Source organism: Takifugu flavidus, chromosome 8 (genome assembly GCF_003711565.1).
Source record: "Takifugu flavidus isolate HTHZ2018 chromosome 8, ASM371156v2, whole genome shotgun sequence".
NCBI classification, from domain to species: Eukaryota; Metazoa; Chordata; class Actinopteri; order Tetraodontiformes; family Tetraodontidae; genus Takifugu; species Takifugu flavidus.
This window is the reverse complement of record NC_079527.1, coordinates 4471757-4494770: the sequence shown is the minus strand read 5'-3', so window position 1 is coordinate 4494770 and position 23014 is coordinate 4471757. Positions and strand designations below refer to the sequence as shown.

The 23014-nt window shown below is 45.4% G+C and overlaps 1 long non-coding RNA gene across 2 annotated transcripts; it reads right to left on the bottom strand.

Moving 5' to 3' along the window:
- Window positions 1-20362: 20362 nt before the first annotated feature.
- Window positions 20363-22919, bottom strand: LOC130530428 (uncharacterized). Of its 2 annotated transcripts, XR_008951834.1 has the most exons (3): window positions 22813-22919; window positions 20901-21300; window positions 20363-20611 (listed from the first exon to the last, which is right to left on the bottom strand). It is a non-coding gene; the product is annotated as an uncharacterized LOC130530428 (long non-coding RNA). The 2 variants fall into 2 exon arrangements; XR_008951835.1 differs by lacking the exon at window positions 20363-20611 and having other exon boundaries at window positions 20732-21300.
- Window positions 22920-23014: the final 95 nt, after the last annotated feature.

The window sequence follows — 23014 nt, the reverse complement described above, 5'->3', positions numbered from 1 at the left end:
GGTTAGGGTTAGGGGGTTAGTTTGGATGTTGGATTAAGACTAGGGGCTTGGGAATGCATTATGTCTGGAAGTCCTCACAAAGATCAAAGTAAGAGCATGTGTGCCGCATTTCGATAAAGGGAAACCCTAAGTACGATACAAATCACCGGCTGATCTTTGTGAGAGCAGCTGGGACAGATGCAGAGACAAACATTCACCTCAGAAGAGATTAAAACATTCAAATATGATCAGGATCAAAGTAAATGGCTGAAACCACCCACTAATTAATGAATTTATTTAGGATTTCTCTCTTAACAGAAACTAGATGTAAGATATTTTTATGTTACTGTTACTTCATGATTTATAATTTTCTTTATCTGGGATAATAATAAACAAAGTAAAAGGAATTCTACAACAGAGTGCTAGGACACACGAGACTTTAAAGGAATACGAGTGCATGAAAATCTCTGTGAAACCCATCTCACATTAGCAGAGAGGTCTGCAATTACATCTTGAAAGGAGAGGGGTTGAACTGGGTATTGGTGATGGAAATCGCAGCTCAACTGTGGGTCCATTATGTACCATGATGGAACCAAGACCTCTCTTCTGGGCCGTAGCCTTCCCGGTCCAGTGGGTACGGAACACTCGTCCAGCGGTTAATGTGGTACTGGCAAGGGCTGAAGGACTCCTGCCAGAGCCTGATTCACTGGTTTGTGTTGACTGCTGATGACAGATCTTAACAATGTTGCAAGTGTCCTTCAAGGTGGACCACCAAAACTGTTGCTGTAGCAGATCATGGATTTGCTGAAACCCTGGGTGACAGGTGAATCACTCCAGCACACCACAGGGTGTCTGGGACCAGAAAGTGTTGCACTTGCTTCCTGGAGTCAGGGGGACTAAAAGAATGTAGTAGCATGGAACCTGCCTTCCTCTGCTTTCACAAACAAGGGATATTTGAGGAGGCATTGCAGTACGGACCAATCCTTGGGGGGGAAGGCTTGCTTTTCATGAATCATAGAAAAGACAAGAATGATGTCCAGATAAACAAACACATAATCATATTCTGCAAAACATCATTGATGAGGATCTGGAAGATAGCCGGGACATTGGCGAGTCCAAAAGACATGAACAAATATTTATAATATCCAACAGTCGTATTGAATGCATGTGTTGTTGTGGAAACTTTGGAGGGTTCAAAGGCGGAGGACATGAGAGGCAAAGGATAGTGGTTCTTGATGGTGATGTCATTTAATCCATGGTAGTCGATCAAAGGCTGCAGGGCTTTGTCTATCTTTTCCATTAAGACTCCTGCCCCCATGGGAGAAGAAGCAAGTGGAGTCCAGCAGACAGGGACTCATTGACATGTGTCTCCATGGCCCATTTTTCTCACTCCAACAGGGATTACAAGCATCCCTTGAGCAGCAAAGTTCTGGGCAGAAGATCTATGGCGCAGTCATAGGGAGATTATGGAGGTAATGAGGTGGCCCTGGCCTTACTGCTGATAATCATGGTACTCAGCAGGAACATCTGTGAAGTCTGGAGGGAGCAGCAGAGTCTGAAGTGGAAGAGATGCCCGCTTCAGACAAGTGAGGTGGCAGGAAGCTCCCAATTTGTTCCTGTTCCCTAGTTCACATATGGATCATGATGGCAAAGCCACGAAAATTTCAGGAAAAGCAGCAGGTCAGGTTTGTCCAAAAGGTGGAAGTGTAGAGTTACTCTGGTTGGCAAGAGCCCGGAAGTCAATTGAGTAATGTGCCATCGATCCTTTGTTCTGCTTAAATGGCATCAATCCATGTTTCCTGCTCATTCTGGCCACTCCTAAACCATTCATAACGCATCTGAGATGCTGTGGAACAAAGCAGAAGCTGGTTGGGGAATGTCTCTTCCATTCTGCCATTCCCCGGTCAGTGAACGCTACCTTAGCAAACTGAGAAAACAAAAGAGACCAAAAGAGGACAGTTTGTCAGCAAAGCACCGGGGTCTTTGGATCACTGCCAGAGCTTTCTGGGGCTCCAACTTTAGGTTCAGGGATTCTGATGGTGACGCTGGAATGGCAATGGGCACAGAAAGAGTTGGTGCGTGACGTTGGGTAAGCAGCACTGTTAGTTGTTGTAACTCTCCGGCTAAAACAAACTTAGAGAACATGAACTTACCTGTTAATCGAGGCTGCTGACCTTGCCTCTGCAGTGGAGGCAGCCATCAACCATTATGAGGGTTAGGATTGTGTGCTGGGTCCATTGCTGGCCAGATTGTACTGACAATTAAGGCAAAGACCCAAGTGCCACACAAAAAAAAGAACCAGAAAGGACATTGGCAAAAAATTCGTCATTGGGTACAGATGGCAGGTCGAGCAGCCCTCTGTGAATACTACAGAGGAACATCTGGAATGGGTGCAGGTGTGACTGAGGCCTGGTGAGACCTGGGCCAACAGGTGAGGTGGTGGAAAGGAACCAAGAAGGTGAATTGTTACAAAAAACGAAAAAAAGCAAACTTCTGGAAAACCTCTCAAAATTTGCCTGAAGCATAGACTTGCTGACCTCCCTGTGATCAGGACTGAATGACAGCTGTATTTTTTTGTATTTGTTCTTTAGGCTACTTTTAGTATTAAATCTGGATAAATTCGTTTTTTGCAATTGAATAGGAAATTCAGTGTTTTTTTTCTTTTTTTTTAGTAGACCTAAATAAAATTAAAGGTATTGATAGTACAGCTAATTTAGCCCAACATGACAGTGAAATGATGGATGATTGATGAACCTCACCACTAACCAGTTTCTTCATGACCAGCTGCTGCTCCACTCATAATTTAACAACATGTGAATCTACACACAATGGTACACTGTTTTCATACACATGTGTACACACACAAACACACACTGCATGGACTGCTGCCAGAGGTTTCAGGGTATTGATTGGATTGTTTGTAATGAGAGCTGCTGTGTTTGTTTTTAGCTTCAGAGTGGGCGGAGAGAGACGTGGCACTGCGGCAAAACAAACACACACACACACACACACACACACACACACACACACACACAACACACACACACACAAACAGAGGGAGTTTGACGTGTGGGAGGCTGTAATTGAACAAAGCAACCTGCAGGCTGATTACAGTTCATGTCATATTTCTCCTGTTTGTAATTTGTCTTTTTATGTCTCCATAATTCTTTCACTCCATTTGCTTTTTTTGTTTTATTGGTTTTTCAGTACCCACTCACACTCCAGTCACCTTAGCATGAGTCTTCAGTCAATCAGTGTGTGGCTCTGTTCATTTTTCAATCAACCACTAACTGTTTTAGCTCTAAAAATGAAACAGCAGCTGTCATTGTATCAGACTCACTTCTGTTTGATAAATGGACAGAAGGAAGGACATAAATGGAAAGAAGGAATTGGTGCATGTTGAAGGCTGCAGTCCAGTTTATTTCCCAACCTTTTCCTAAAGAAGCATTTAATTGTCAGAACAGCTGTAAGCTTTCTTTCTGAGACTCTGTGTCCCTTGAGATTTGAGTATGAAACCATTTCTTCTGTTTTTAAGGTGTTTTAGCCACAGACGGGTGCAGGTGGCAGCGTGCTATTGTACGCTACACAGATTCATTCACAGACGCCTTGCCGTACCACAGCGCAACACAAAAGCAGTGTGAGAGTCATGTTTGAGCCTTGTGGCGGCAGGAGAGGCTGAGCAGCACCAACTCATGTCCAAAATGAGTGAAGAAGGATAATGAGACCCTAACCCTGAAACTAATTTAATATAATTGAAAGTTATAAACCTAAAGTCTAAATAATACCATCGTGTTAGAATGGAACAAGAAGACCCAGAGAGCACAGGTGGACGATGGAGCCATCGGCTAAGATTGACAGCAGGCAGACATGAGAGGGTTGAACAGTTTGTTCACACTGATGGGCAAACAAGATCAGGTTACCACAGACAGAACGGAGCAGGCTGCAAATGCAGGCAACAGAGATGACAGGTGAGGAGACAGGTGAGACTCACGTGTTCTCAGGTTGCAGCAGTGTGACAGCTGAGGCTGATACAGATAGAAGATCAGCAGGGCAGACAGGCTGAACCACAGACAGCATCAGTTTTCAAGAGGAAGCCAAACTTTCCACTGCTGGACAACCAAAGGGATCAGTAGCCATTAGTTACCAGAGATAATCATTTAGAAGCTCACTGACACACAGTTTGTGTGTGTGTGTTTGTATATCACTACTAATCTCTTGTATGTCCTCCTCCTCTTTGCCTTCCTCCTCTGCTTTTTCTAGACTACCCGATCATTACAGTGATGGATCAATAATTACTTCCAGTTCTGTGCAGCTCATCAGTATGTGCCTCTTTGTTCTTGCTCAGGTTTATCTCTAATTATTCTCACCTCAGCCGAGAGGCCCCTATACCTCTCTACATCACTGTCTCTCTGATTTAGCGCTGCTCTGCCCTCAGGTGAGTACAGCTAAAGCTGAAGGAAAGGAGCAAGCAGAGAACAAATTTGACATCGAACGGTAGAGCCAGGACCACACCATCCATTAGACGTGAACAGAATGTTGTTGGGTTGTTGGTGATGACTGTTGCTGCTGTGTGGTGAGTGGTTTAATGGGGATCAGTAGCCATACCTGGACTGGACGACCTGGAAGGTGGGTAAAAGAAGAACATGGGCACAGATGTGTAATACAGTAATAGGACTATTGGTACACTCGGAGCAACAAAGAAAATTAAATCAGATGATGGAATGAAGGGCCATCAATCCTCCTTGCCTCTGAGCTAGACTAAACTGAGCTCATCTCCGTAGATGCGAAAATGGTGGAAGCAATCTGGACCGCTGTTTATTACAATGAGATAAAGAACCGTATCATGAGTACATCTTCACAGCTGTAAGTCAATTGTGGGTGAGACCTGGGGGTCTGTAGAGGGTTTAATCACTTTTATTGCTTAATTACATTAATGGGTTGCAGAAGAGGAGGGAAACTGGTGACCGCATATTAGAGGAGAGAATCGAGATGTAGAAGAAATCGCAAACTTGTGCTACTGGTTAAAAGCCACTGACTGGGGGGAATCTGCATCCTGTTATCAGTTAATACAAATAGAGCCATGACATAAAGAGGATTTAATAGGAGTACAGGAACTAGTTTCCAGACAGCGACATGGAGACAGGGGTGTGAGTAGGGGCTCAGGATGCTAGAATCCATAGTCATCGTCAATCCATAGTGTCAAGGCCCGTAGTCCTGCCCCTGAATCCTCCTCCAAAATCTAAAATCAGCCCCTGATGCAGGATTTCCCCACATTTATTCAGCACTTGGGTATTTTTACATTAGCAGCAAGCCCAGGTTTGAGCTCCCACTGAGAGGTGCATGGTGTTTTTTCAACTCCATCGCAACCCCTGATCAGAGGGCTTTCCCGAGCATGACCTAATTAAAGACAGTGTAGTTACAAATTGATTTTCCTGTCTCAATAGAAACATTCCTCTGGTGTTAGTGACTTTGGCCAGAGTACAACAGTACAACGTCAGCTTCTCCTTGTAGCCCCATATTGGCCAGCAAGAATGTGGTTTCCAGCAATGCTCAGGCTCCTAGAGGGGCAGCCATGGTGCCTACCAGAGAGACCAGATGTCTGTCGTAGGTGCAGGGTTGCATTTGGCACCTAAATCCAGGCTGTCTACACCTGCACGGATGGCCCCTGAAAGCGAGGACTCCACTATAGTTATTGACCAACTGGTCATCCATACAATTCTTAATTCTCAGGCACCCTCTACTAGGCTTCTCTATGCAAACCGATGGAAACAGATGGAGTGAGATTTTTACAGGCATCATTTGATGTCAATAAAAGTGCCTCCACACTTAGGGTCTATGTGGCTGCTATATCTGCTTCACGTGTAACAGTAGACGGCCTAACAATTGGGTCTTACTATCCAGTTAGGCATGTTTTGAAAGGGGCTCAGCGGCTCAGACCACCGAAAGTGCTCAGGGCATCTTCTTGGGACTTACAGATGGCCATCAGGTCCTTCTGCATGTCCCCATGTGGACCGTTACATCAAACAGAATTGAAGTGGCCGTCCCGGAAAATGGCATTCCTACTTGCCATTGTTTCAGCAAAGGGAGTTGGGAACTTCGTGCCTTGTCTGTAAATCAGATATGCAAATGGACAGGGGTCACCCTGTGGCATAATCCCTCATTCTTGCCAAACTGCTTATGCCCTCAGTTTTCAAACCAGCCTATAGAGGCAGCCAGTTTCAGTTGGTCAGGTGCTTAGGAGGAGCAAGAGCCATCTCGGCACCTGTTGTGCCCAGGATAAGCACTCAGGGAATATCCTGAAGTGACCTCCAAATTTCATGATTCGTACAATCTCATTATCTGCCATGCTGAGTCCAAGAAGGGAAATTCTCTGACCAAGCAGAGACTTTCCCATTGGGTAGTAGAAGTCATTGAGAACGCTCATGTATCATGGGGACTTCCTTTACCTAGAGGTATTAAAAGACTCTCCACTAGGAGCATGGCTGCTTTGAAAGGGCTCTCCCCTTGAGACATGTTCGAGCGGTTACTTGGACCTCCTCGTGGCCCTTTACCAGATTCTATAGGGTTAACGTTACACCTCCCCACCCAATAGCAGCAGTTCTACCAATGAAAAACCTTTAGGTTGGTGAGCATTCTCATGACTTTACTGGTATAAATCATCTAGCACCGCCTCTGTCATTTGGATCCTCAGTGTGCTAAAATTGCCCGTTGTACAGACATTCATATTGTTTCCACAGCTCGACCAATCTCACTTTCCTAGTTTATTCTACCGAAACATGACCATGGTGATTTACTAAATGGATAAATCAAAATTTGTGACATGTCAGAGCTGAAACAGAAGGTCTGATCAGTGTCACTTCCTAGGGTGGAGGTGAGATGGTTTCCAACCTCAGTCCAGATTCTTTCAAGTCAAAGTTTATTCTCAAATATTTGAAATAGCTGAGAAGGTTAAGCTAGAGGTTATAAATATCAAGGAAATTTATTCATTGGATATGACAAATGACATCCGAACTGCTGTTGAAAATTCTGGCATTAATCTGGGGGTGGTAATTTGACTACGAATGATTACAACAGTAACATTGAAGAACTAGCTAATTTTTTATCTCAGCGACCTGGAAGCACTAGACTTTAATTGAGCTTTGGAAGCATGGTGAGAGGTCAGTGCAGCAGAATGCTCATTCTGTGGTGGAGAAATAGAGTTGGAAGGGGGGTTAACTAACACTGTAGTGGGGGGATAGGGTTTTGGAAATAACAGGTTATGAAAACTGAAATATAAAGGATTTGATGACAGTATCTATAGTTAAAGTCTTAAAGACAGGTTTGTAATTTAACTATAGAATCAGTGAGCAACACCTGTGCATCAAATGATAAACTGCCTTGTGAAAATCTGTGAGCTCTAACATTATAACTGCAGAAAATTTTTTGAATTGTTATTCAGTACAAATACGAACTTAATTACAAATTCAAATGTTCTTGCCCAGAAACGAATGTGACTGGTCATTTGTGGAAAGGCAACCCTTTCCTTGCAACTTGTTTGCTAATGAGGCCAAATGCTACGTTAATGGCAGTCCAACAGCAGTTATTTAGTCACTCAGCTCATTGTGCAGCCGTGAGGGGAGTCTACTCATTTCACAGTCACTGGTAATTAGAATACTTTTCAGTGAGCATAATTACCAAATCAAAAGCAGCCCGGTAGCAAACACCAGTGCTTTGCTGTCTCAGTAGCTGCATCTTAGCGGTCACACTCCTGCAGAAGAAGTGAGGGTGAAGGTTACTCTCAAACGGCTGTCCGAGGAGGTGAAGCACAACAAATCTTGTTCCGACATGAACAGGTTGAATAGGAAGGAACGAGTGTATTGTTGTTGGTGTGTAGAGGTGCAGTTGCGTGAGAAGAAAGTGTATACTGAAGTCCTTTAATGGAACGTGACCACTCACTGACCTTTATGGTTTGCGTGCCTGTGTTAGAGAGAGGTGGGGGGGCAGAAAGAGAGGGAAGGCAGAGAGAGAAATGCTGTTGAGGTTTGATATTCTTGGTACTTTTCTAACTGTGTAATGGAACTCAACTACACAGTCAACTCCATCTATGAAGACAAATTCCTGTCACCACCTGCTGGTGAAGGGTAGGATTTTAGCAGTTAAAATAACAGCGTTTACCAGTCAGTGAGTGTGTTTACATAAAATTCACGTGAATGCCGTAGCTCGACTAGAATCGGCCCAGAGTAGCTGGATTAACGCCCCCACGTTCCTTGGTTGTGAGTCAATTGACAAGAGCATGTGGTTGGCGAGCTGGCATCTGCGCGTGCGCTATATTTCGCTTGTATTTTGCTGACCAGGAAGCAGGAGCATCCCATCGAGCGGTGACAGTCCTCTGTGTGGGGTAGCAACCACTAGGAACCGGGTGAAACGTAGCAAAGTATTGGAACAACACAGAGACGCCGTAATGCTGCTTCATGGACGAGTTTACTGTCACGTAAATTCGTTCATTACTGCCTCTTGGTGAATTGTTGTGGTCTAAAATACCAACTGGTGTGACCCAACAACAACAACAGTGTTTCCACTGTGGGGGTTCCTGGTAATTACTAGAGCCAGGAACCTTACAGAAACATTCCCTGGTGATGATCGTGTCTCCACTGTGGGGTCGGGCCCTTCGGCAATGTCACAAGCTTCAATCGTGCATAATTGTTGTGAAGAAATGAATGCCCGTGATGTGTTTTTTTTTAATTTGAATTTCGATTTTGCATGTGTGCAATAATAAATTATATATTGTATTGTGTTAAGCTTTGCTTGTTCCATGTTCAGTTGTTGAGAAAAACTAGTTTGGTTTCATATCAAAAGGTTCCCTGTTATAGCTGGAGGAAGATTTTTTTTCAATAAATCTCAATGTTGGCCCGTGACTTTGTCCCAGTTTTGAATTTTGGCCCAGTGGGTATTTGAGTTTGACACCTCTGATCTAGGCGAATCTGATTCACAACAGTTCCAGGAAATGTCCAGAGTTTTGCCCACATGTCTTTTTTGTAGTTATACTTATGGTAGTTGAGGGTGGTTGGGGTTTGTGTGTTCTTGTAAACGGCGGTGGATGCTTTAAACGACAGAATCAGCGGTGTCTGCTAGGCTAATGCTTCTCTCCTACTGGGTTCTGCATCACAACCTCTAGGTTTAGCTATTTAGTAATCCTCAAGCCCCACCTAGGAGTTTTTTGGCGCCGATCTAAATACCTACCCTGTGGCAGGGCCTTGAAGACCCCGTAAAATGGTCATTCCAGACACGTTCCTGCAAGGGAGACAGGCACAAACGGCTCCGACCCCCCATAAAATTACCCTGAAGTTGGAAATCCAGCAAAAGTAAAACGCTGCAACTCGCCGCCTAGTGGAGAGGAAGTAACATGACTCCACCCATAATATGTCTTCTGCAAATTGCTTGGTCCGGTTGCATAATTAATTCATGCCAATTGAGTGAGAAGTGTAGTCCGATTTAGATGCACATGTAAACGCATTTACCGGCCTTCGGGGAGCGTGGGGCTTCTCTCTGTTGAGCAGGAGATCAACAGTCAGATCCCCCAAATTGAACAGCACATCTTCCAATAAGACAGTAAACCAATAGAACCATATCAGGATACTCTGGGTGAAGGAACCTTGTTAATGTTGGTTCGCTCCCTCTTTCTCTCGCTCGTGTTCTCTTTTACTTCTCAGCCCATTTTGTGTTACAATGACACCCTCTGATTTTGCCACAATTCCTGGGATCTGTGTATTATAGACATACTACATGATACATCCACATATGGCCATTACTTGATAGGTCTATATCATAGTGTTCACTTAGTTTATACTGTTGGTTTGGTCATACATAATAGATAATATATTATTTGAAAGAAAATTCCGTTTTTTGTATTGTGCTGCTGTAGAATGTCTGATGGCACAAATGTAGATGTACCAGTGTGAATGGAAGCTAAAAAGGTTGAGTAAGTTTAGATGGTTTTTGAAATTCATTTACAAATTTCCAAGGAGTTGCTTGGGGTCACCTGTCAAGATGGTGGAAAATGTGTTTGTTCCGAACCTGAGTTACAGGGTTCGGGTTTTAAAGTACCAGATAGACAGGAGCGGAGGCGCTGCACTGGAGAATCATGTGTCATAAAGGAGATGTGAGGTTGTACATGATGAATGGTGCCCATGGTGAAGTTTGAGGTTCATAGAAATCTGTCACTGGTGCCTCAGAACATCTTAAACTTGGATTACCTGACGCTGCAACTGAGATGGCAAATAGGAGGAGCCGCAATGACGACCCAAATCACAGCACAAAAAAGTGGTGAGAAGAACCACAACCCGCCAGATTAGGTGGCGTCTTCTGGAGAGGCTTTCCATGCATGTTCAGCTGTGATTAGAACCCAGCGGGAGTCTTTCCATCTCTGGTCTGGGATAGCACAGTGGTGAAGAAGGAAAGCTCTGGACGCTCTGAACTGATTAATGGTCAGTCGTAAATCACCAGTGACGTGCACGTCTTTATTTTAAGAACTGGCATCAGCGTGCGTCAGATCCGACTCTTGTGACATTCTTCTTCTTCTTCAGTCATTTTATTAATAGTGAATGGTACTGCTGTGACACACGTTATTACAATCCAGTATCCAGTACGTTTAGGCCCTCTGCCACAGGTGTGTGTGTGTGTGTGTGTGTGTGTGTGTGGTGTGTGTGTGTGTGTGTGTGTGTGTTTTCCTCTTGAATACACCCATTATTTCTGTAAATCACTCCTGAGATCCTTTTGTATAGAACTCCAGTGTTCTGATTCCACTGCGGGGTGCAGGGGAAGCGGTTTATTTGTTTCTGTGAGTTGGTGTGTCACAGCCGAGTGGACACTGCAACAGCAGCTGAATTTTTGATTGCAGTGTCAGCCCCAGAGACATCCTCATTCTTCACCCTTCTCCTCCCTCTAATGACACGCCTCTGCCTCTTTATTGCAGCTCTTCTTGGCCCCATTCCGTCTCTGTTTCCATCCTTGTGATCCTTGTCTTTTCCCTCTCAGACCCACCTCTCTTATTTATCCTCTCTTCCTAATTATCCTCATCTTTTTGCTCATTGTCTCCCAGTCCAGACCTTTTTACGTGTCCTGTATCGCTCTCAGCAGTTAAAGTTGACGTCTGACTTTGGCTCTTTCTCTCTCATCCATCATTTATGAGTGTAAAACTATAAAGTCTGGGTCACTGATCTGCCCTCAGAAAACAGGCTCTTTCCTTTGAAAAGGAGACACAGATGCCGTGATAGAGTGAGGCAGAGTTAGCAGACGATGGGGATCTGTATATTCCTGTTATCAGCAAAAGGACCTTCCTATCTCTATCTCTCCTGCAACCGGACTTCTTCCTGCTATCTTGAAGTTACGCAACAGAGCTGTTGTCTAGCTTACAAAGTGCCTGGAGAGGCACATGTGAGGAGTCCTGAGGAGCAGAAGGTGTTCTTAAAAAAATACAGCACGAAGTTACAGCATGCTTCTATGTCTGACACTATTGCTGCAGCCAACAAAAACCCTTATTTCCTAACACCTATAGCCCGTTTTGTTGTTATTGCCGACGATGCAGCAGTGGTAGCACACTCCCAAGAGCACCTGCAAACCCTCATGGACCATTTCTCCCAAGCCTGCCAGGACTTTAGCCTGGTCATCAGCCTGAACAAAACCAAGACGATGGGACAGGGCACTGAAAATCCCCCGTCTATCACTATCAACAACTACACATTGGAAGCCGTAAACACCTTCACTCACCTACCTCGGGTCCACCATCACTGACAATCTGTCCCTTGATGTTGAGCTCAGTAGACGCATTGGAAAAGCTGCCTCAACTTTCAGGAAGCTGACAGAGAGGGTATGGGACAATGGAAAGCTCACTACACATACAAAGGTGCAGGTGTACAGAGCCTGTGTCATTAGTACACTCCTCTATGGTAGCGAAACCTGGACCCTATATTCCCACCAAGAACGGAGGCTAAACAGTTTTTACCTTCGCTGCCTTAGGCGTATACTGGGCGTTACCTGGAAAGACATGGTCACCCACACGGCAATCTTAGAGAGAGCACAGCTTCCAAGCATGTACTCCCTACTGAGGCAAAGACGTCTACGTTGGCTGGGCCTTGTCTGCCGGATGGATGATGGTCATATTCCAAAGGACATCCTGTTTGCCGAACTGTCGTCTGGTAAGAGACAGAAAGGACGCCCCCAGTTACGCTATAAGGACGTCTGCAAGCAAGATCTCAAGAGCTTCAACATCAGCCTTGACAACTGGGAAGTCACTGCCCAGGACCGCCTCAAGTGGCAGAAGGCGCTCCACACCGGGCTGCTCAATTATGAAAACACTCTGGCAAAACACCACGAAACAAAGAGGATAAAGAGAAAGCAACAACAGGTCTCCTCCTCACCGTTGCCATCCTCGGGTGTGGCCCACACTTGCGACATCTGCGGCCGTGTCTGCGCCTCACGCATTGGCCTTCTCAGCCACAGAAGACGCTGTGTTAAAACCTAACTCCCAGGCACAAGAAATCTATGGTCTTCCGAGACTGCGATGCCGATGATGATAGCCCGTTTTGTTGTTATTGTTATTATTATTAATGGTGGAATTCATAATAATCATAACAGTAACAATATTGTTTAGTTAGTATTGTTTAGTTTAGTGCAACTTTTCCTAAAAGAGTTGTGGGATATTTTTTCCACTATGTAGGAATTCTCATTTTAACAGTAACGTTCAGACGCCCCTACAAAATGGTGGCATGCATACAGAGGGCAGTTCTGGGGTGTTTTGGATTTGCCACACGTGTGTATTTGCTACATGGAGGACAGTGTAGGCCCAGTCCTGCATCCTAACATGAAACCACATTATATTTAATTTTGTAGGATTAAACACAGACTTTTTGTCTTGAGAGATTCACGAACTGAAGGCTAGCGAACGCAATAACCTGTAAATCCATATATTTGTGTTATTTGATGTAAACTGTACAGATAATGAACATTTTCAACTATATTTGACACGAATTTAATATAAGTAATTGTTGTTTCTTTAAACCCAACAGGTAGGAGTCCACCGACTGTAGTTCCAAAACACTTTACAGCACCGTATCCGTCAGCACCGCAGTGACGCCCAATGGACTGAAGCTCAGGTGCAATGTCGAGTGTGCAGGCAGGAAGACATGGTTCCTCTTCTAAAGCAGCTTTAAAAGCAGGTGGCTTGTTAAAAACGCAACGATGCTGTGTGATGTGAAGTGCAGCCGCTCTGCTCGGAGCCACCTGGCACTCAGGTGTGTGTAATTCAGGCTAACCTCTGCAGAGCTATTTACACCCCAGCATAAATCATTCATCTTGCTAAATTAGACATGGCACAAACACTTAGCTGCTGGCTACATGTGACATTAGCAGCAGTTTTCGGCGCTTGTTGGATTCACTGCAGGGGCACATCCAAACACTGTCAGACCCCAGACACCACCTGCCTCTTTCAGAAGAGGCAGGCAGAGTCATACGTTCAGTGGTTGGATATAGAAGATCCGGGCCAGATGCTGTTCTTGGTGCCAAAGGCCGGCTCCTGGTCCTGAGTCTGCAGCCTCAAGTGTGGCAGGAAGTCCTCTTTCTGCGTACCAACCTCAGTCACAATCAAACTGAGCGGAATACGTTCAAGGCAGCCATGACTTTCTCTATGCTCTTGATGGGATCTGACCAAAGCGCTAATGCACCTCTTCATGTGTGGACAAAACAGTCAAACTTTCTAAAAATAGCAGAGGATTCAGTTAAATCAAAGAAATGCAACTGATGAATGAACAAATTCACTTTCAGACAGAAGAAGCAGAACGTGTTGGTGCCAAGTTCTACAATCCAAATATGACACATTGACTCACTCAATAATGGCTGCCTGGCTAATGTGACTGTGATATTTCAACAAGGACTTTTTAATGCTGTGATTGGGTGAACTATTTCTGGATAATTTCAGTGTTGTGTGGTCAGTTGGAACGAGTGGCGGGGATGGAGGGACTGGAGGACCAACACCAGGTGATTGGGGCCCAGTGCTCCCTTATACACCCACAGCTCCCTCAGATTTTAGTCCTGATGATTCCAAACCCTCTGGATCCTGTTTGTGACATCACTAAAAGTGTCCTCCGTCTTCCCTGAGAGTGTTTGTGTTCATCTGTTTCTGGTGCACCAACCTCTTCAAATCATATTAACCAGATTTTGATACATTTATTAATCTATTATTATTATTATTAGTTGTTGTTGTTGTCTTAATCCAACTCCTGTTTCTTGAAGCAGATCATTAAATGATCCTGGATCAGCTTGATCTTCCTACAGATTCAGCCTGACTGGGAGTCCCCAGTCTCACTAAAGTCTGGGAACCAGTCCACTCAGCAGTGCTGATGACTATATATAGACACACACACACACACACACACACACACACACACACACACCACACACACACACACACACACACACACACACTTTCTCCTCTTTCCTCCTTCTTGTCTTACTTTTTTTGTTTCTTATCCTCTTCTCTCTTTCCCACCTTCTCCTAAGACTCTACCGGCTGGACTAAATAATTAAGGAGATCGACCCCCCCATTACCCCCTCTTTTTTCTTGCTTTCTCCCTCTCTCTTTTTTACACACACACACACACACACAACACACACACACACACACACACACACACACACACACACACACAGCATCTCCTCTTACGATCAATAGGTCCACAAAAAGCCTTTCCCTTGACCGTCCCACCTCTTTCTACTCCTCCTCTCTTCTTCCCTCCTGAAATGCCAGCGAACGAATGCCGTCTATCACCATCTCAAATCAATAAACTCTGTCTACATATTTCGGATGCATCCAGAATAATATGAATCATTAACTAACGAGTAAGCCACTGAGGATGGACACAGGCACTGTGTGTGTGTGTGTGTGTGTGTGTGTGTGGGTGGGTGGGTGGGTGGGTGGGTGGGTGTGGGTGGATGTGTGTGTGATCCTATTGAACGATCAACTAGATATTGTTGAAAAGTGTGTCGTCTAACCTGCGTTACATGAGACGGTCCCGGTTTGTTAGTCGTTATCTAAGTTTTACAGGCTGCAAACATTCTGCTTTCACTCGGGAAGAAAATGTCACAAATGAGCTCCTGCTGTCCCGTTTGGTTCCACGGTTCTGCTTCACTCTCATCGGGACTTTTCAGATTTCTGGAAGGATAACTCAGTTTCACATTGGGTCGCTTCAGCGTCAAGCTGATGAAGTGGATTCCCCCCCAGGAAATCTGAGGCTTTTAGGTGTCCAAACCCTGAGGACACATGACCGCAAGTCCTGCAATTCTGTCTGCGTGGTCACGTTCCAGCCCCTAAGACCACCTAGCCCAGAGGTGTCAAACTCAAGTACCCAGTGGGCCAAAATTCAAAACTGGGACAAAGTCACGGGCCAACATTGACATTTACTGAAAAAAATCTTCCTCCAGCTATAACAGGGAACCTTTTGACATGGACCCAAACTAGATTTGCTCAACAACTGAACATGGAACAAGCAAAGCTTAACACAATAAAATAATTTATTATTGCACACATGCAAAATCGAAATTCAAATAAAAAAAACACATCACCAGCATTAATTTCTTATCTTTTGATTTGCAGCCTTCTGAATTAAATTTCAACAGTAATCTTTTGCCATTGTAAGTTAATGTAATGTAAGTCTAATGCCTTTTCATCTCTTCTACTTTCTGGCACCTTTGAGTCATTTCCAGGTGTTTGTGCTTGTCTTGGTGTTGTGTTTTATAGTGTCATCTGTTGTTGTTCTCCTTGTAATGCACATTGGCTCCACATACAAGGAAGACGGGTCTGTCTTTTACATATCTAAACAGATATTCTGCCTCCTACCTGTTTAGAAAGGTCCTATTTTCTGCCTTTGCTTTAATCATTTTTTGGGGGGTAGTGCCAGAATTAGCATTAGCATATAAGGTCGCTATGACTACTTCCTCTTTCTTGGTGGTTGGCAAGTCACAAATTGGTGCATTACCACCACCAACTGATGTGGAGTGTGGATTTTCACACCAAAACACCAGCAGGGCATTCTGGTATTTGTAGTATTAGCACTTGCACTTTAAGCAATAATAGCGGCAGGCCAGCTCTAATAGTCAATTGGTATGGCTTCACCGGCCAAATATAATTACATTGCAGGCCAAATTTGGCCCACGGGCCAGAGTTTGACAACTATGACCTAGCCTGTTGGGAGAGAGGGAGGAAACACTGCAATGGTTTCATGTTAAATGTTAACCTCAAGCAAGTACAGACCAAGACCTGGACCTGGATCTGGATCTTGATCTTGATCTTGATCTGGTTTTGGATCTGGACCTGGATCTGGACCTGGACCTGGATCTGGATCTGGACCTGGACCTGGATCTGGACCTGGATAAGGATCTGGATCTGGATCTGGACCTTTTCAACAATGACAGTGTTGTGTATCGCTGGATCTTTCACGCTTGCTCCCTTAATTCCTTTCTCATACACTTTGATTGTGGAGGATTAGCTATAAAAAGCATCCGTGTTGACTGAAACGCATCCGATCTTTTTTTCTTCCTTCCTTCCAGGCAGCTTATTCAGGTTTCAGTGTTACATCAGTTCCTGCAGATCTTTTTCACATTCAATCTGAGCAGATGGTGCATGTGGGTAATCAACACCATTATCCTCGTGGCAGGAACACATGTGTTATTTTGGTCCAGGAACCCTGTGATAAAGCTGTCTGGACTGCAGGAAAGCAACAGAAAAACAGAGGAGGCACGCAAGCACAAAACAAACGGGGCGCCTGAAGGCACCATGGAAAACGTTTTGGAGAATAGGAAGAAAACGAGCTGTGTGCAGCCGTCAGAGACGCGAAGCTGGAAAATAAGCTGCTGTCAACACACGAACATTAAAGTTTGATGTAAAGTCCAGCTGCTGTGCGTGATGACAACAGGATCAACAGCTGGCCAACGTGTCTTTACATTATTAATAATTAACAGTGCATATGAGCAAGCATTCTCTAGATGTGCTTCATTAGCTGTTATCACTATGAGTATTTTATAAAACAGAAGATTTCCATTGCAAGAGTGCGATCTTATACAAATCAACCATTTTAAAGACATTTTATGACCATACATATATTTTTTTTTGCTCCAAAGCAGTTTAGAATTAGAATTAGAATTAGAATCAGGTTTATTGCCATTGTTCATGTAATACACAGTATTACACAAGCTAGGAATTTGTCCTGGTGTGACGCTGCAACATTCAACATAAAAAAGACAACATTAGAATAAGATAAATAAAATAAGACATATGTACAGTATATATATAAATAGTAAGAAATAGATGCAGCAGTTACTGAAGTTATGCTAATTAGCTACTGAGGGGCAACTATGAATCAGTAAAGATGCACTGTGGACAACATGAGCATGTTGCCTAAAAAAAACCTGATCAAATAATGAACCAATTAAATCAAAATTATGGGACTGGGGGGATGATACAGATGGAGCTCCACTGAATCAGCTCTCAGGGATAAATGTGCACCGTCACCAACACTTTTAGCTAATTGTTTGCTCTTTAAATGTTTTAGTACGTTGCTCCAATATCCAACCAGTGAGTGTGTGTGCGCACGTGTGTGCACATTAGTGTTTTGTCTCACTAAGCGATGAAGCTGATTGTGTTTCCTTTATGTCCCTGCTCTTAATTGAACTTCATAACGGTGTGTAACGCGTAGATCTGCTGTTAAAATGGACGGCTGTGATTTTTTTAAAAAGTAATTTACAAAACAATGATTTTTTATCGTGCACATTTAGAGGTGATGGATAGAGTAACCTTGCAAGTTAAAGTTCCATTTTGTGCATGTGCACGCGTGCGTGTGTGTTTGAGTGAGAGAGAGGGGAGGGTTGAGCAAACAAATGGTAGGTGGAGCCAGCGAGAGAGTGAGAGAGAAAGAGAGAGAGAGAGTGAGAGAGCAAGGGAGTGAAAGACAGAGAGAGGGGGATGACAGGAGATGTGGTTGTTACCACGGCAGCAGAGTGGGACAGATCTAAGATGGTAAAAGAGTCCTTTTTTTATTGTCCCTCCCTCATCCGGCATCCATCCATCCCATCAGCACCTGGAAAACAAACTCTTGCTTCCTCGGGCTTCCTCATTGCTCCTCCTCTTCATCATCTTCATCACCACTACGCTCCTCTTGAGCCGTAAGTAGGATGAAAACTGCTCCAGATACACCGCTGACTGCTGAGAATAGAATAGAGGGAAGGCTGGAGGATAGGGACCGAGCCGGAATGTTTGGAGAGTTTGGTGGGTGGGGGGGGGGGGGGGGGTCAAACCCAGTCAGGGCGGAAAACTTTGAGGAAAGATTGACTTCGAAATGATGCTGAGATAAACTCAGGACAGAATCATGTAAGAGTGGACCAAAATAGCCAGAATGTCGAGTCTGACCATGTGTGCACGTGTGTGTGTGTGCACGTGTGTGTGAATGTGAGTGGTTGAGGTTGACGTAATCCAGCGGTATAAATTAGTGATGAAGTTCTGTGTTTGCTGTTAACAGTGGTTAATGTGAACACACACACACACACACACACACACACACACACACATGCACACACACACACACGGGCATTTAATCTAGGATCTCTTCATCAATTTATTGTGAAGCAAATGTGCGTGTTGTTCCTATAATGGAGGAAAGTTAGTGAGGGAACGAGGGTGTAAACAGACTTTAGTCCTCACAACTATAGTTTATCCACATCCTCTACTAATCAGTCCTGTAAAACTGCCCTTTTCTAACTTTTTTCTGGGAGGTGATTTTAAAAATCAGGCTGGAATTTGAATTTCACTTATCAAAATTCCATATATAAATGAATTCAGTCCAGGTCAGGCTCTGTGTGTGAGTGTGTGTGTGTGGGTGTGTGGGTGTGTGTTAAATGTCTGGGCTGGGAGTTTCCTGCTGGAGATGTAATTTTAATGACTCTTTTTGGAACATTTGTTGGGCACTATTTTCAGCAGTGGATGAATCCATTGCAGGTTGTCTATGTGGTGGCAGGAAGAGTGTGTGAGGGACCCACCGTGGCCTGTGTGTGTGTTGTCATGGCACAGAGGGTGAAGGAGAAGCTTCACACCCGGAGCAGATGCTGCTCCTACAACACTTCAGGACGTTCCTGTAATGTGTAGTGGCGGAATCTGACCTTGGCATTGGGATTGAAAAAGGCCAAAGAATAGTTTTGGTTCAGTTTTGTCGACACAACTGGAAACACCACGTGCACACACTGTGCACGCTTAACTGTACATGATGACTGAAGTGATCTCAGATTTGGCATCTTCCGGCAGACTTTGGGTGTTGGTTGTGGGTAAATCCTGCCGTGAGTGCAGGCTCCTGAGGAGTCCCCAACCTCCGGTATGAAGGTCTGTTTAAGCAGCCAGGTGGCAGCACCAGGTGTGTTTAAGGTGCGGAGATGTTTACTGACAAGCGTCTGGATGAGGGGCAGAGAGCTCAGCTGATGACTGCTGTGAGGAAAAGCTCTGAGATGAGCAGATCACCCAAGACGTGTCTCATGCTTCATCGATGCCAGCAGCAACATGGACCAGGAAGTTGTAGGTTTGGATGGAAAAATGGTTGAAAAAAGGGCTAGAACGGAATTTCTTCCTCTGTGTGTGTGTGTGTGTGTGTGTGTGTGTGTGTGTGCACGCTTGTGCTTGTCCTACAGTAAAGTGCTCACTGATGGTCGTCTAATGGTTTCACACAAACACTCAGACTGCCGACCATGTGCTGCGCTTCATCTCTCTCTCTCCCTCGATCTCCCCCTCTCTCTTTCTCCTTCCCTCCCTCCCTCTCTCTCCCTCTCTCTCTCCCCCTCCCCCCTCTCTGCCCCTCTCCCTCTCTGCCCCTCTCCCTCCCCTACTCTTCCACCTCCCCCTCTCTCTCGCCCTCTCTCTCTCCCCCTCTCTCTCTCTCCCCTCCCCCTCTCTGCCCCTCTCCCTCCCCTACTCTCCCACCTCCCCCTCTCTCTCCCCCCTCTCTCTCTCCCCCTCCCCCTCTCTCATGCCCTCTATCTCTCCCTCCCCTACTCTCCCACCTCCCCTCTCTCTCCCCCCTCTCTCTCTCTCGCCCTCTCTCTCTCACTCCCCCTACTCTCCCACCCCCCCCCCCCTCGCCCTCTCTCTCACCCTTTCTCTCTCTCCCTCCCCTACTCTCCCCCCTCCCCCTCTCTGCCCCTCTCTCTCCCCTCTCCCTCTCTCGCCCTCTCTCTCTCTCTCACTCCCCCTACTCTCCCACCTCCCCTCTCTCTCCCCTCTCTCTCGCCTCTCTCTCACCCATTCTCTCTCTCCCTCCCCTACTCTCCCACCTCCCCCTCTCTCTCACCCTCTCTCTCCCACCTTCCCTCTCTCTCTCCCCCTCTCTCTCTCATGCCTTTTCCCCGTACCAAAGTTTCCACTCCATCAGAAACACTCTTCCTGCTCCTGCTGCTCCCACAGCACTTTCTCCGTGCGGTTCCTGGATTAAAGGAGCAGTGCTGCTCGTCGCTGTGATCACCGGACCACTTCGAGCAGCTTCAGAACCAGTCCAAATGAAACAGAACTAGATAAAAGGAGTTGCCAGCGTGACGTTTTCCAGCATTTGCACAACTGCCGACGGTGACTCTGAGAAAAAGAAAACAAATCGCAGCTGTAAAAAAAATCTATTAATATTTTAGAGCAAAGCGCATCACGTGTGAACATCAGTAGGGATAAAACAGCTTAACAAATCTAAAAATGTCTACATTAGCACAAAAGCCAACTTTTATTTGTCTTTATTGGTCCATTTCACAGTCTAAACATTCTCATCTTTATCCAAGGCTCATTTCCATGTTCATAATTCAGCTGAAATGATCTGATATTACAGAGTTTCAATCAGCATTAACCAGCTGCAACACTCAAATACTCAACTCACAATGAAGGCAGCGCAGCGATTTACGGGGGTTCCTCACAGCACCATAGACACCCCCCTCTCCTTCTCCCCAAAATCAACAAAGGGTACAGGAAGGGTCAGCAGCAAGCAGAAATATCCCTCCACATATCTAACGTGCATGCAGAAATACCTGAGGGCAGAAGGGATTCCTCCAAATGATGGAGGCTTAACCCACCCCCAAACAAAAAAGGCGTATTCATCACATTGGGCCATGAATGCAACACAGATTTATCACAAGCAAAGCTCATACTGGTCAGTGGCTCTCCCATACTGGTGTCAGACCACTGTTACTCTGGGCAGAGCACGGGGAAAAGCTCAGCAAGCTGGAAGCCCCACGGTGGAGCGCAGGACATGATCCACGTGAGGCGCAAAGTGGACTGACCTGTCGAGGGGGAGAGAGGGAACACAGCTTTTATATTTAGATGGGGGAGGCTGTAGCACAGGTGAAGGACAGCAGGACAGACGGAAGACGAGAAGACAAGCAGGCGGACGAGGAGGATCAGCAGTTGCTCCATACAGGAAGTAGCAGAAGACAGACGCTCACCATAACACCAAATTAGATAGAAAAGAATTAATTAAGAAGACTAAACCCAATAAATGGACCCACCCTGAGGGGGGAACATGAAACATGACAAACTAAATGTGAGCCAACAGAAGAGCGCGGGAGAGCAGGATCCTAGAGAAGACCAGCGGCTGATTCTCTGCCTCGTTCCTCTAAAATATCAGCGGATTTTCCCATGTTATCCATATTATGTTTTAGCCGTTAACGGCTTCAACTCCTCCTGCTGGGGTTCAACTTCTGTGTGTTGTGATTCAAAGCCAACAGAAGGAGAAACTTTTATTGCTCCCACTGTGGGCCTTATGCAATATACCTGCAACAATAACCTGCGTGTGATGAGGACGGCTTTCGGTGGAAGCTTTATTGTGGCTGGTTTATTGAATGAAAAACGCAGAGGACCCATCCGCTGTCATAAAACCCTCCTTAATAACCAGCGGCTTTATATTCCCGCTGTGAGGCACGTGTGAGGAAGCCTTCAGTGAGACCACTGTTGAGAGGCCTGGTTCTGAGGCGGTCTGATGTGCGCCATCCCAGCGTACAACAGCCGTGACTGCTCCGCGCGTGTTCCCCGCTACTTGTTGAGCACTCCGAGCGCGATCGATCATCCGCAAACCGGAGCGTTTGTCTTCATCACCGTGCACATGAGTGGAAGGAAGACTCAGTGGTGTCATTCTTAATGTAAAACAACAGATGTTGGACCATGTTATTGCCTGGAATATCGTCCCTTTTCATTGCAATTAAAGGTCAGATTCCCGGTAGAGGCATCCCGTCCCCCTCCGCGACGTTTTTTCCATACTCCTACCAATCATTTCGTATCCCTCCTTCACCCTCAATTATTTCTCTTTAGCTACGTTCCGTGTTTTTGTTTTGCGTGCACATTTTCCTGCTTGTTCTTCCTCCATCGTTGATAGATGGAAGCCCTGAGCCGGTCCCCTGTGCTCCGTGTTTGCCTCACCGTCTGCTTCTTTTGTGTTTGTGTGTTTCCTGACAGGATGGCCATACATGGACACAGAGAAGGGACAGACTAAAGCTCCCCGTGTCACCTCCTAACATGAACCGGACCACAGTGAAACAAAGAGACAGATGAAGGGAAATTAGAGAAGTTGGAAAGAGCAGGCAGAAGGGAAGCGTCAAGAAGACGAGAGAGCGTCCACGGCCGAGGGACATTTTGTCTGTTTTGCAGTTTCAGGAGCCATCATCACAATCTAGCAAGAGTTTGAAAGCAGAGCCGCAACAAATCCGCCAACGGAGGGAGAGATGGCGGGAAAAAGAGCGAAACACAGACATGGAGAAAGAGAGGAAGCTGAAGCTGCTGGCAATTTAACACTTCCCTACCCAGATTGATCTCTTCTTGTCTCTGTTTGCAAATCCCTGCAGCAATAAATCCTCAAAACTGCAGAATCATTGTAATGTCCATGTGGACCGTGCTCACCGGAGGCTGCTGACAGTCCAGGACGCCGCCTTTCCTGTCAGGGGGAGGGGTTGTGCTTTGAAGTGGATCACCTGGTTTTTCAGGAGAAAAAGAAAAAGAGGAGCG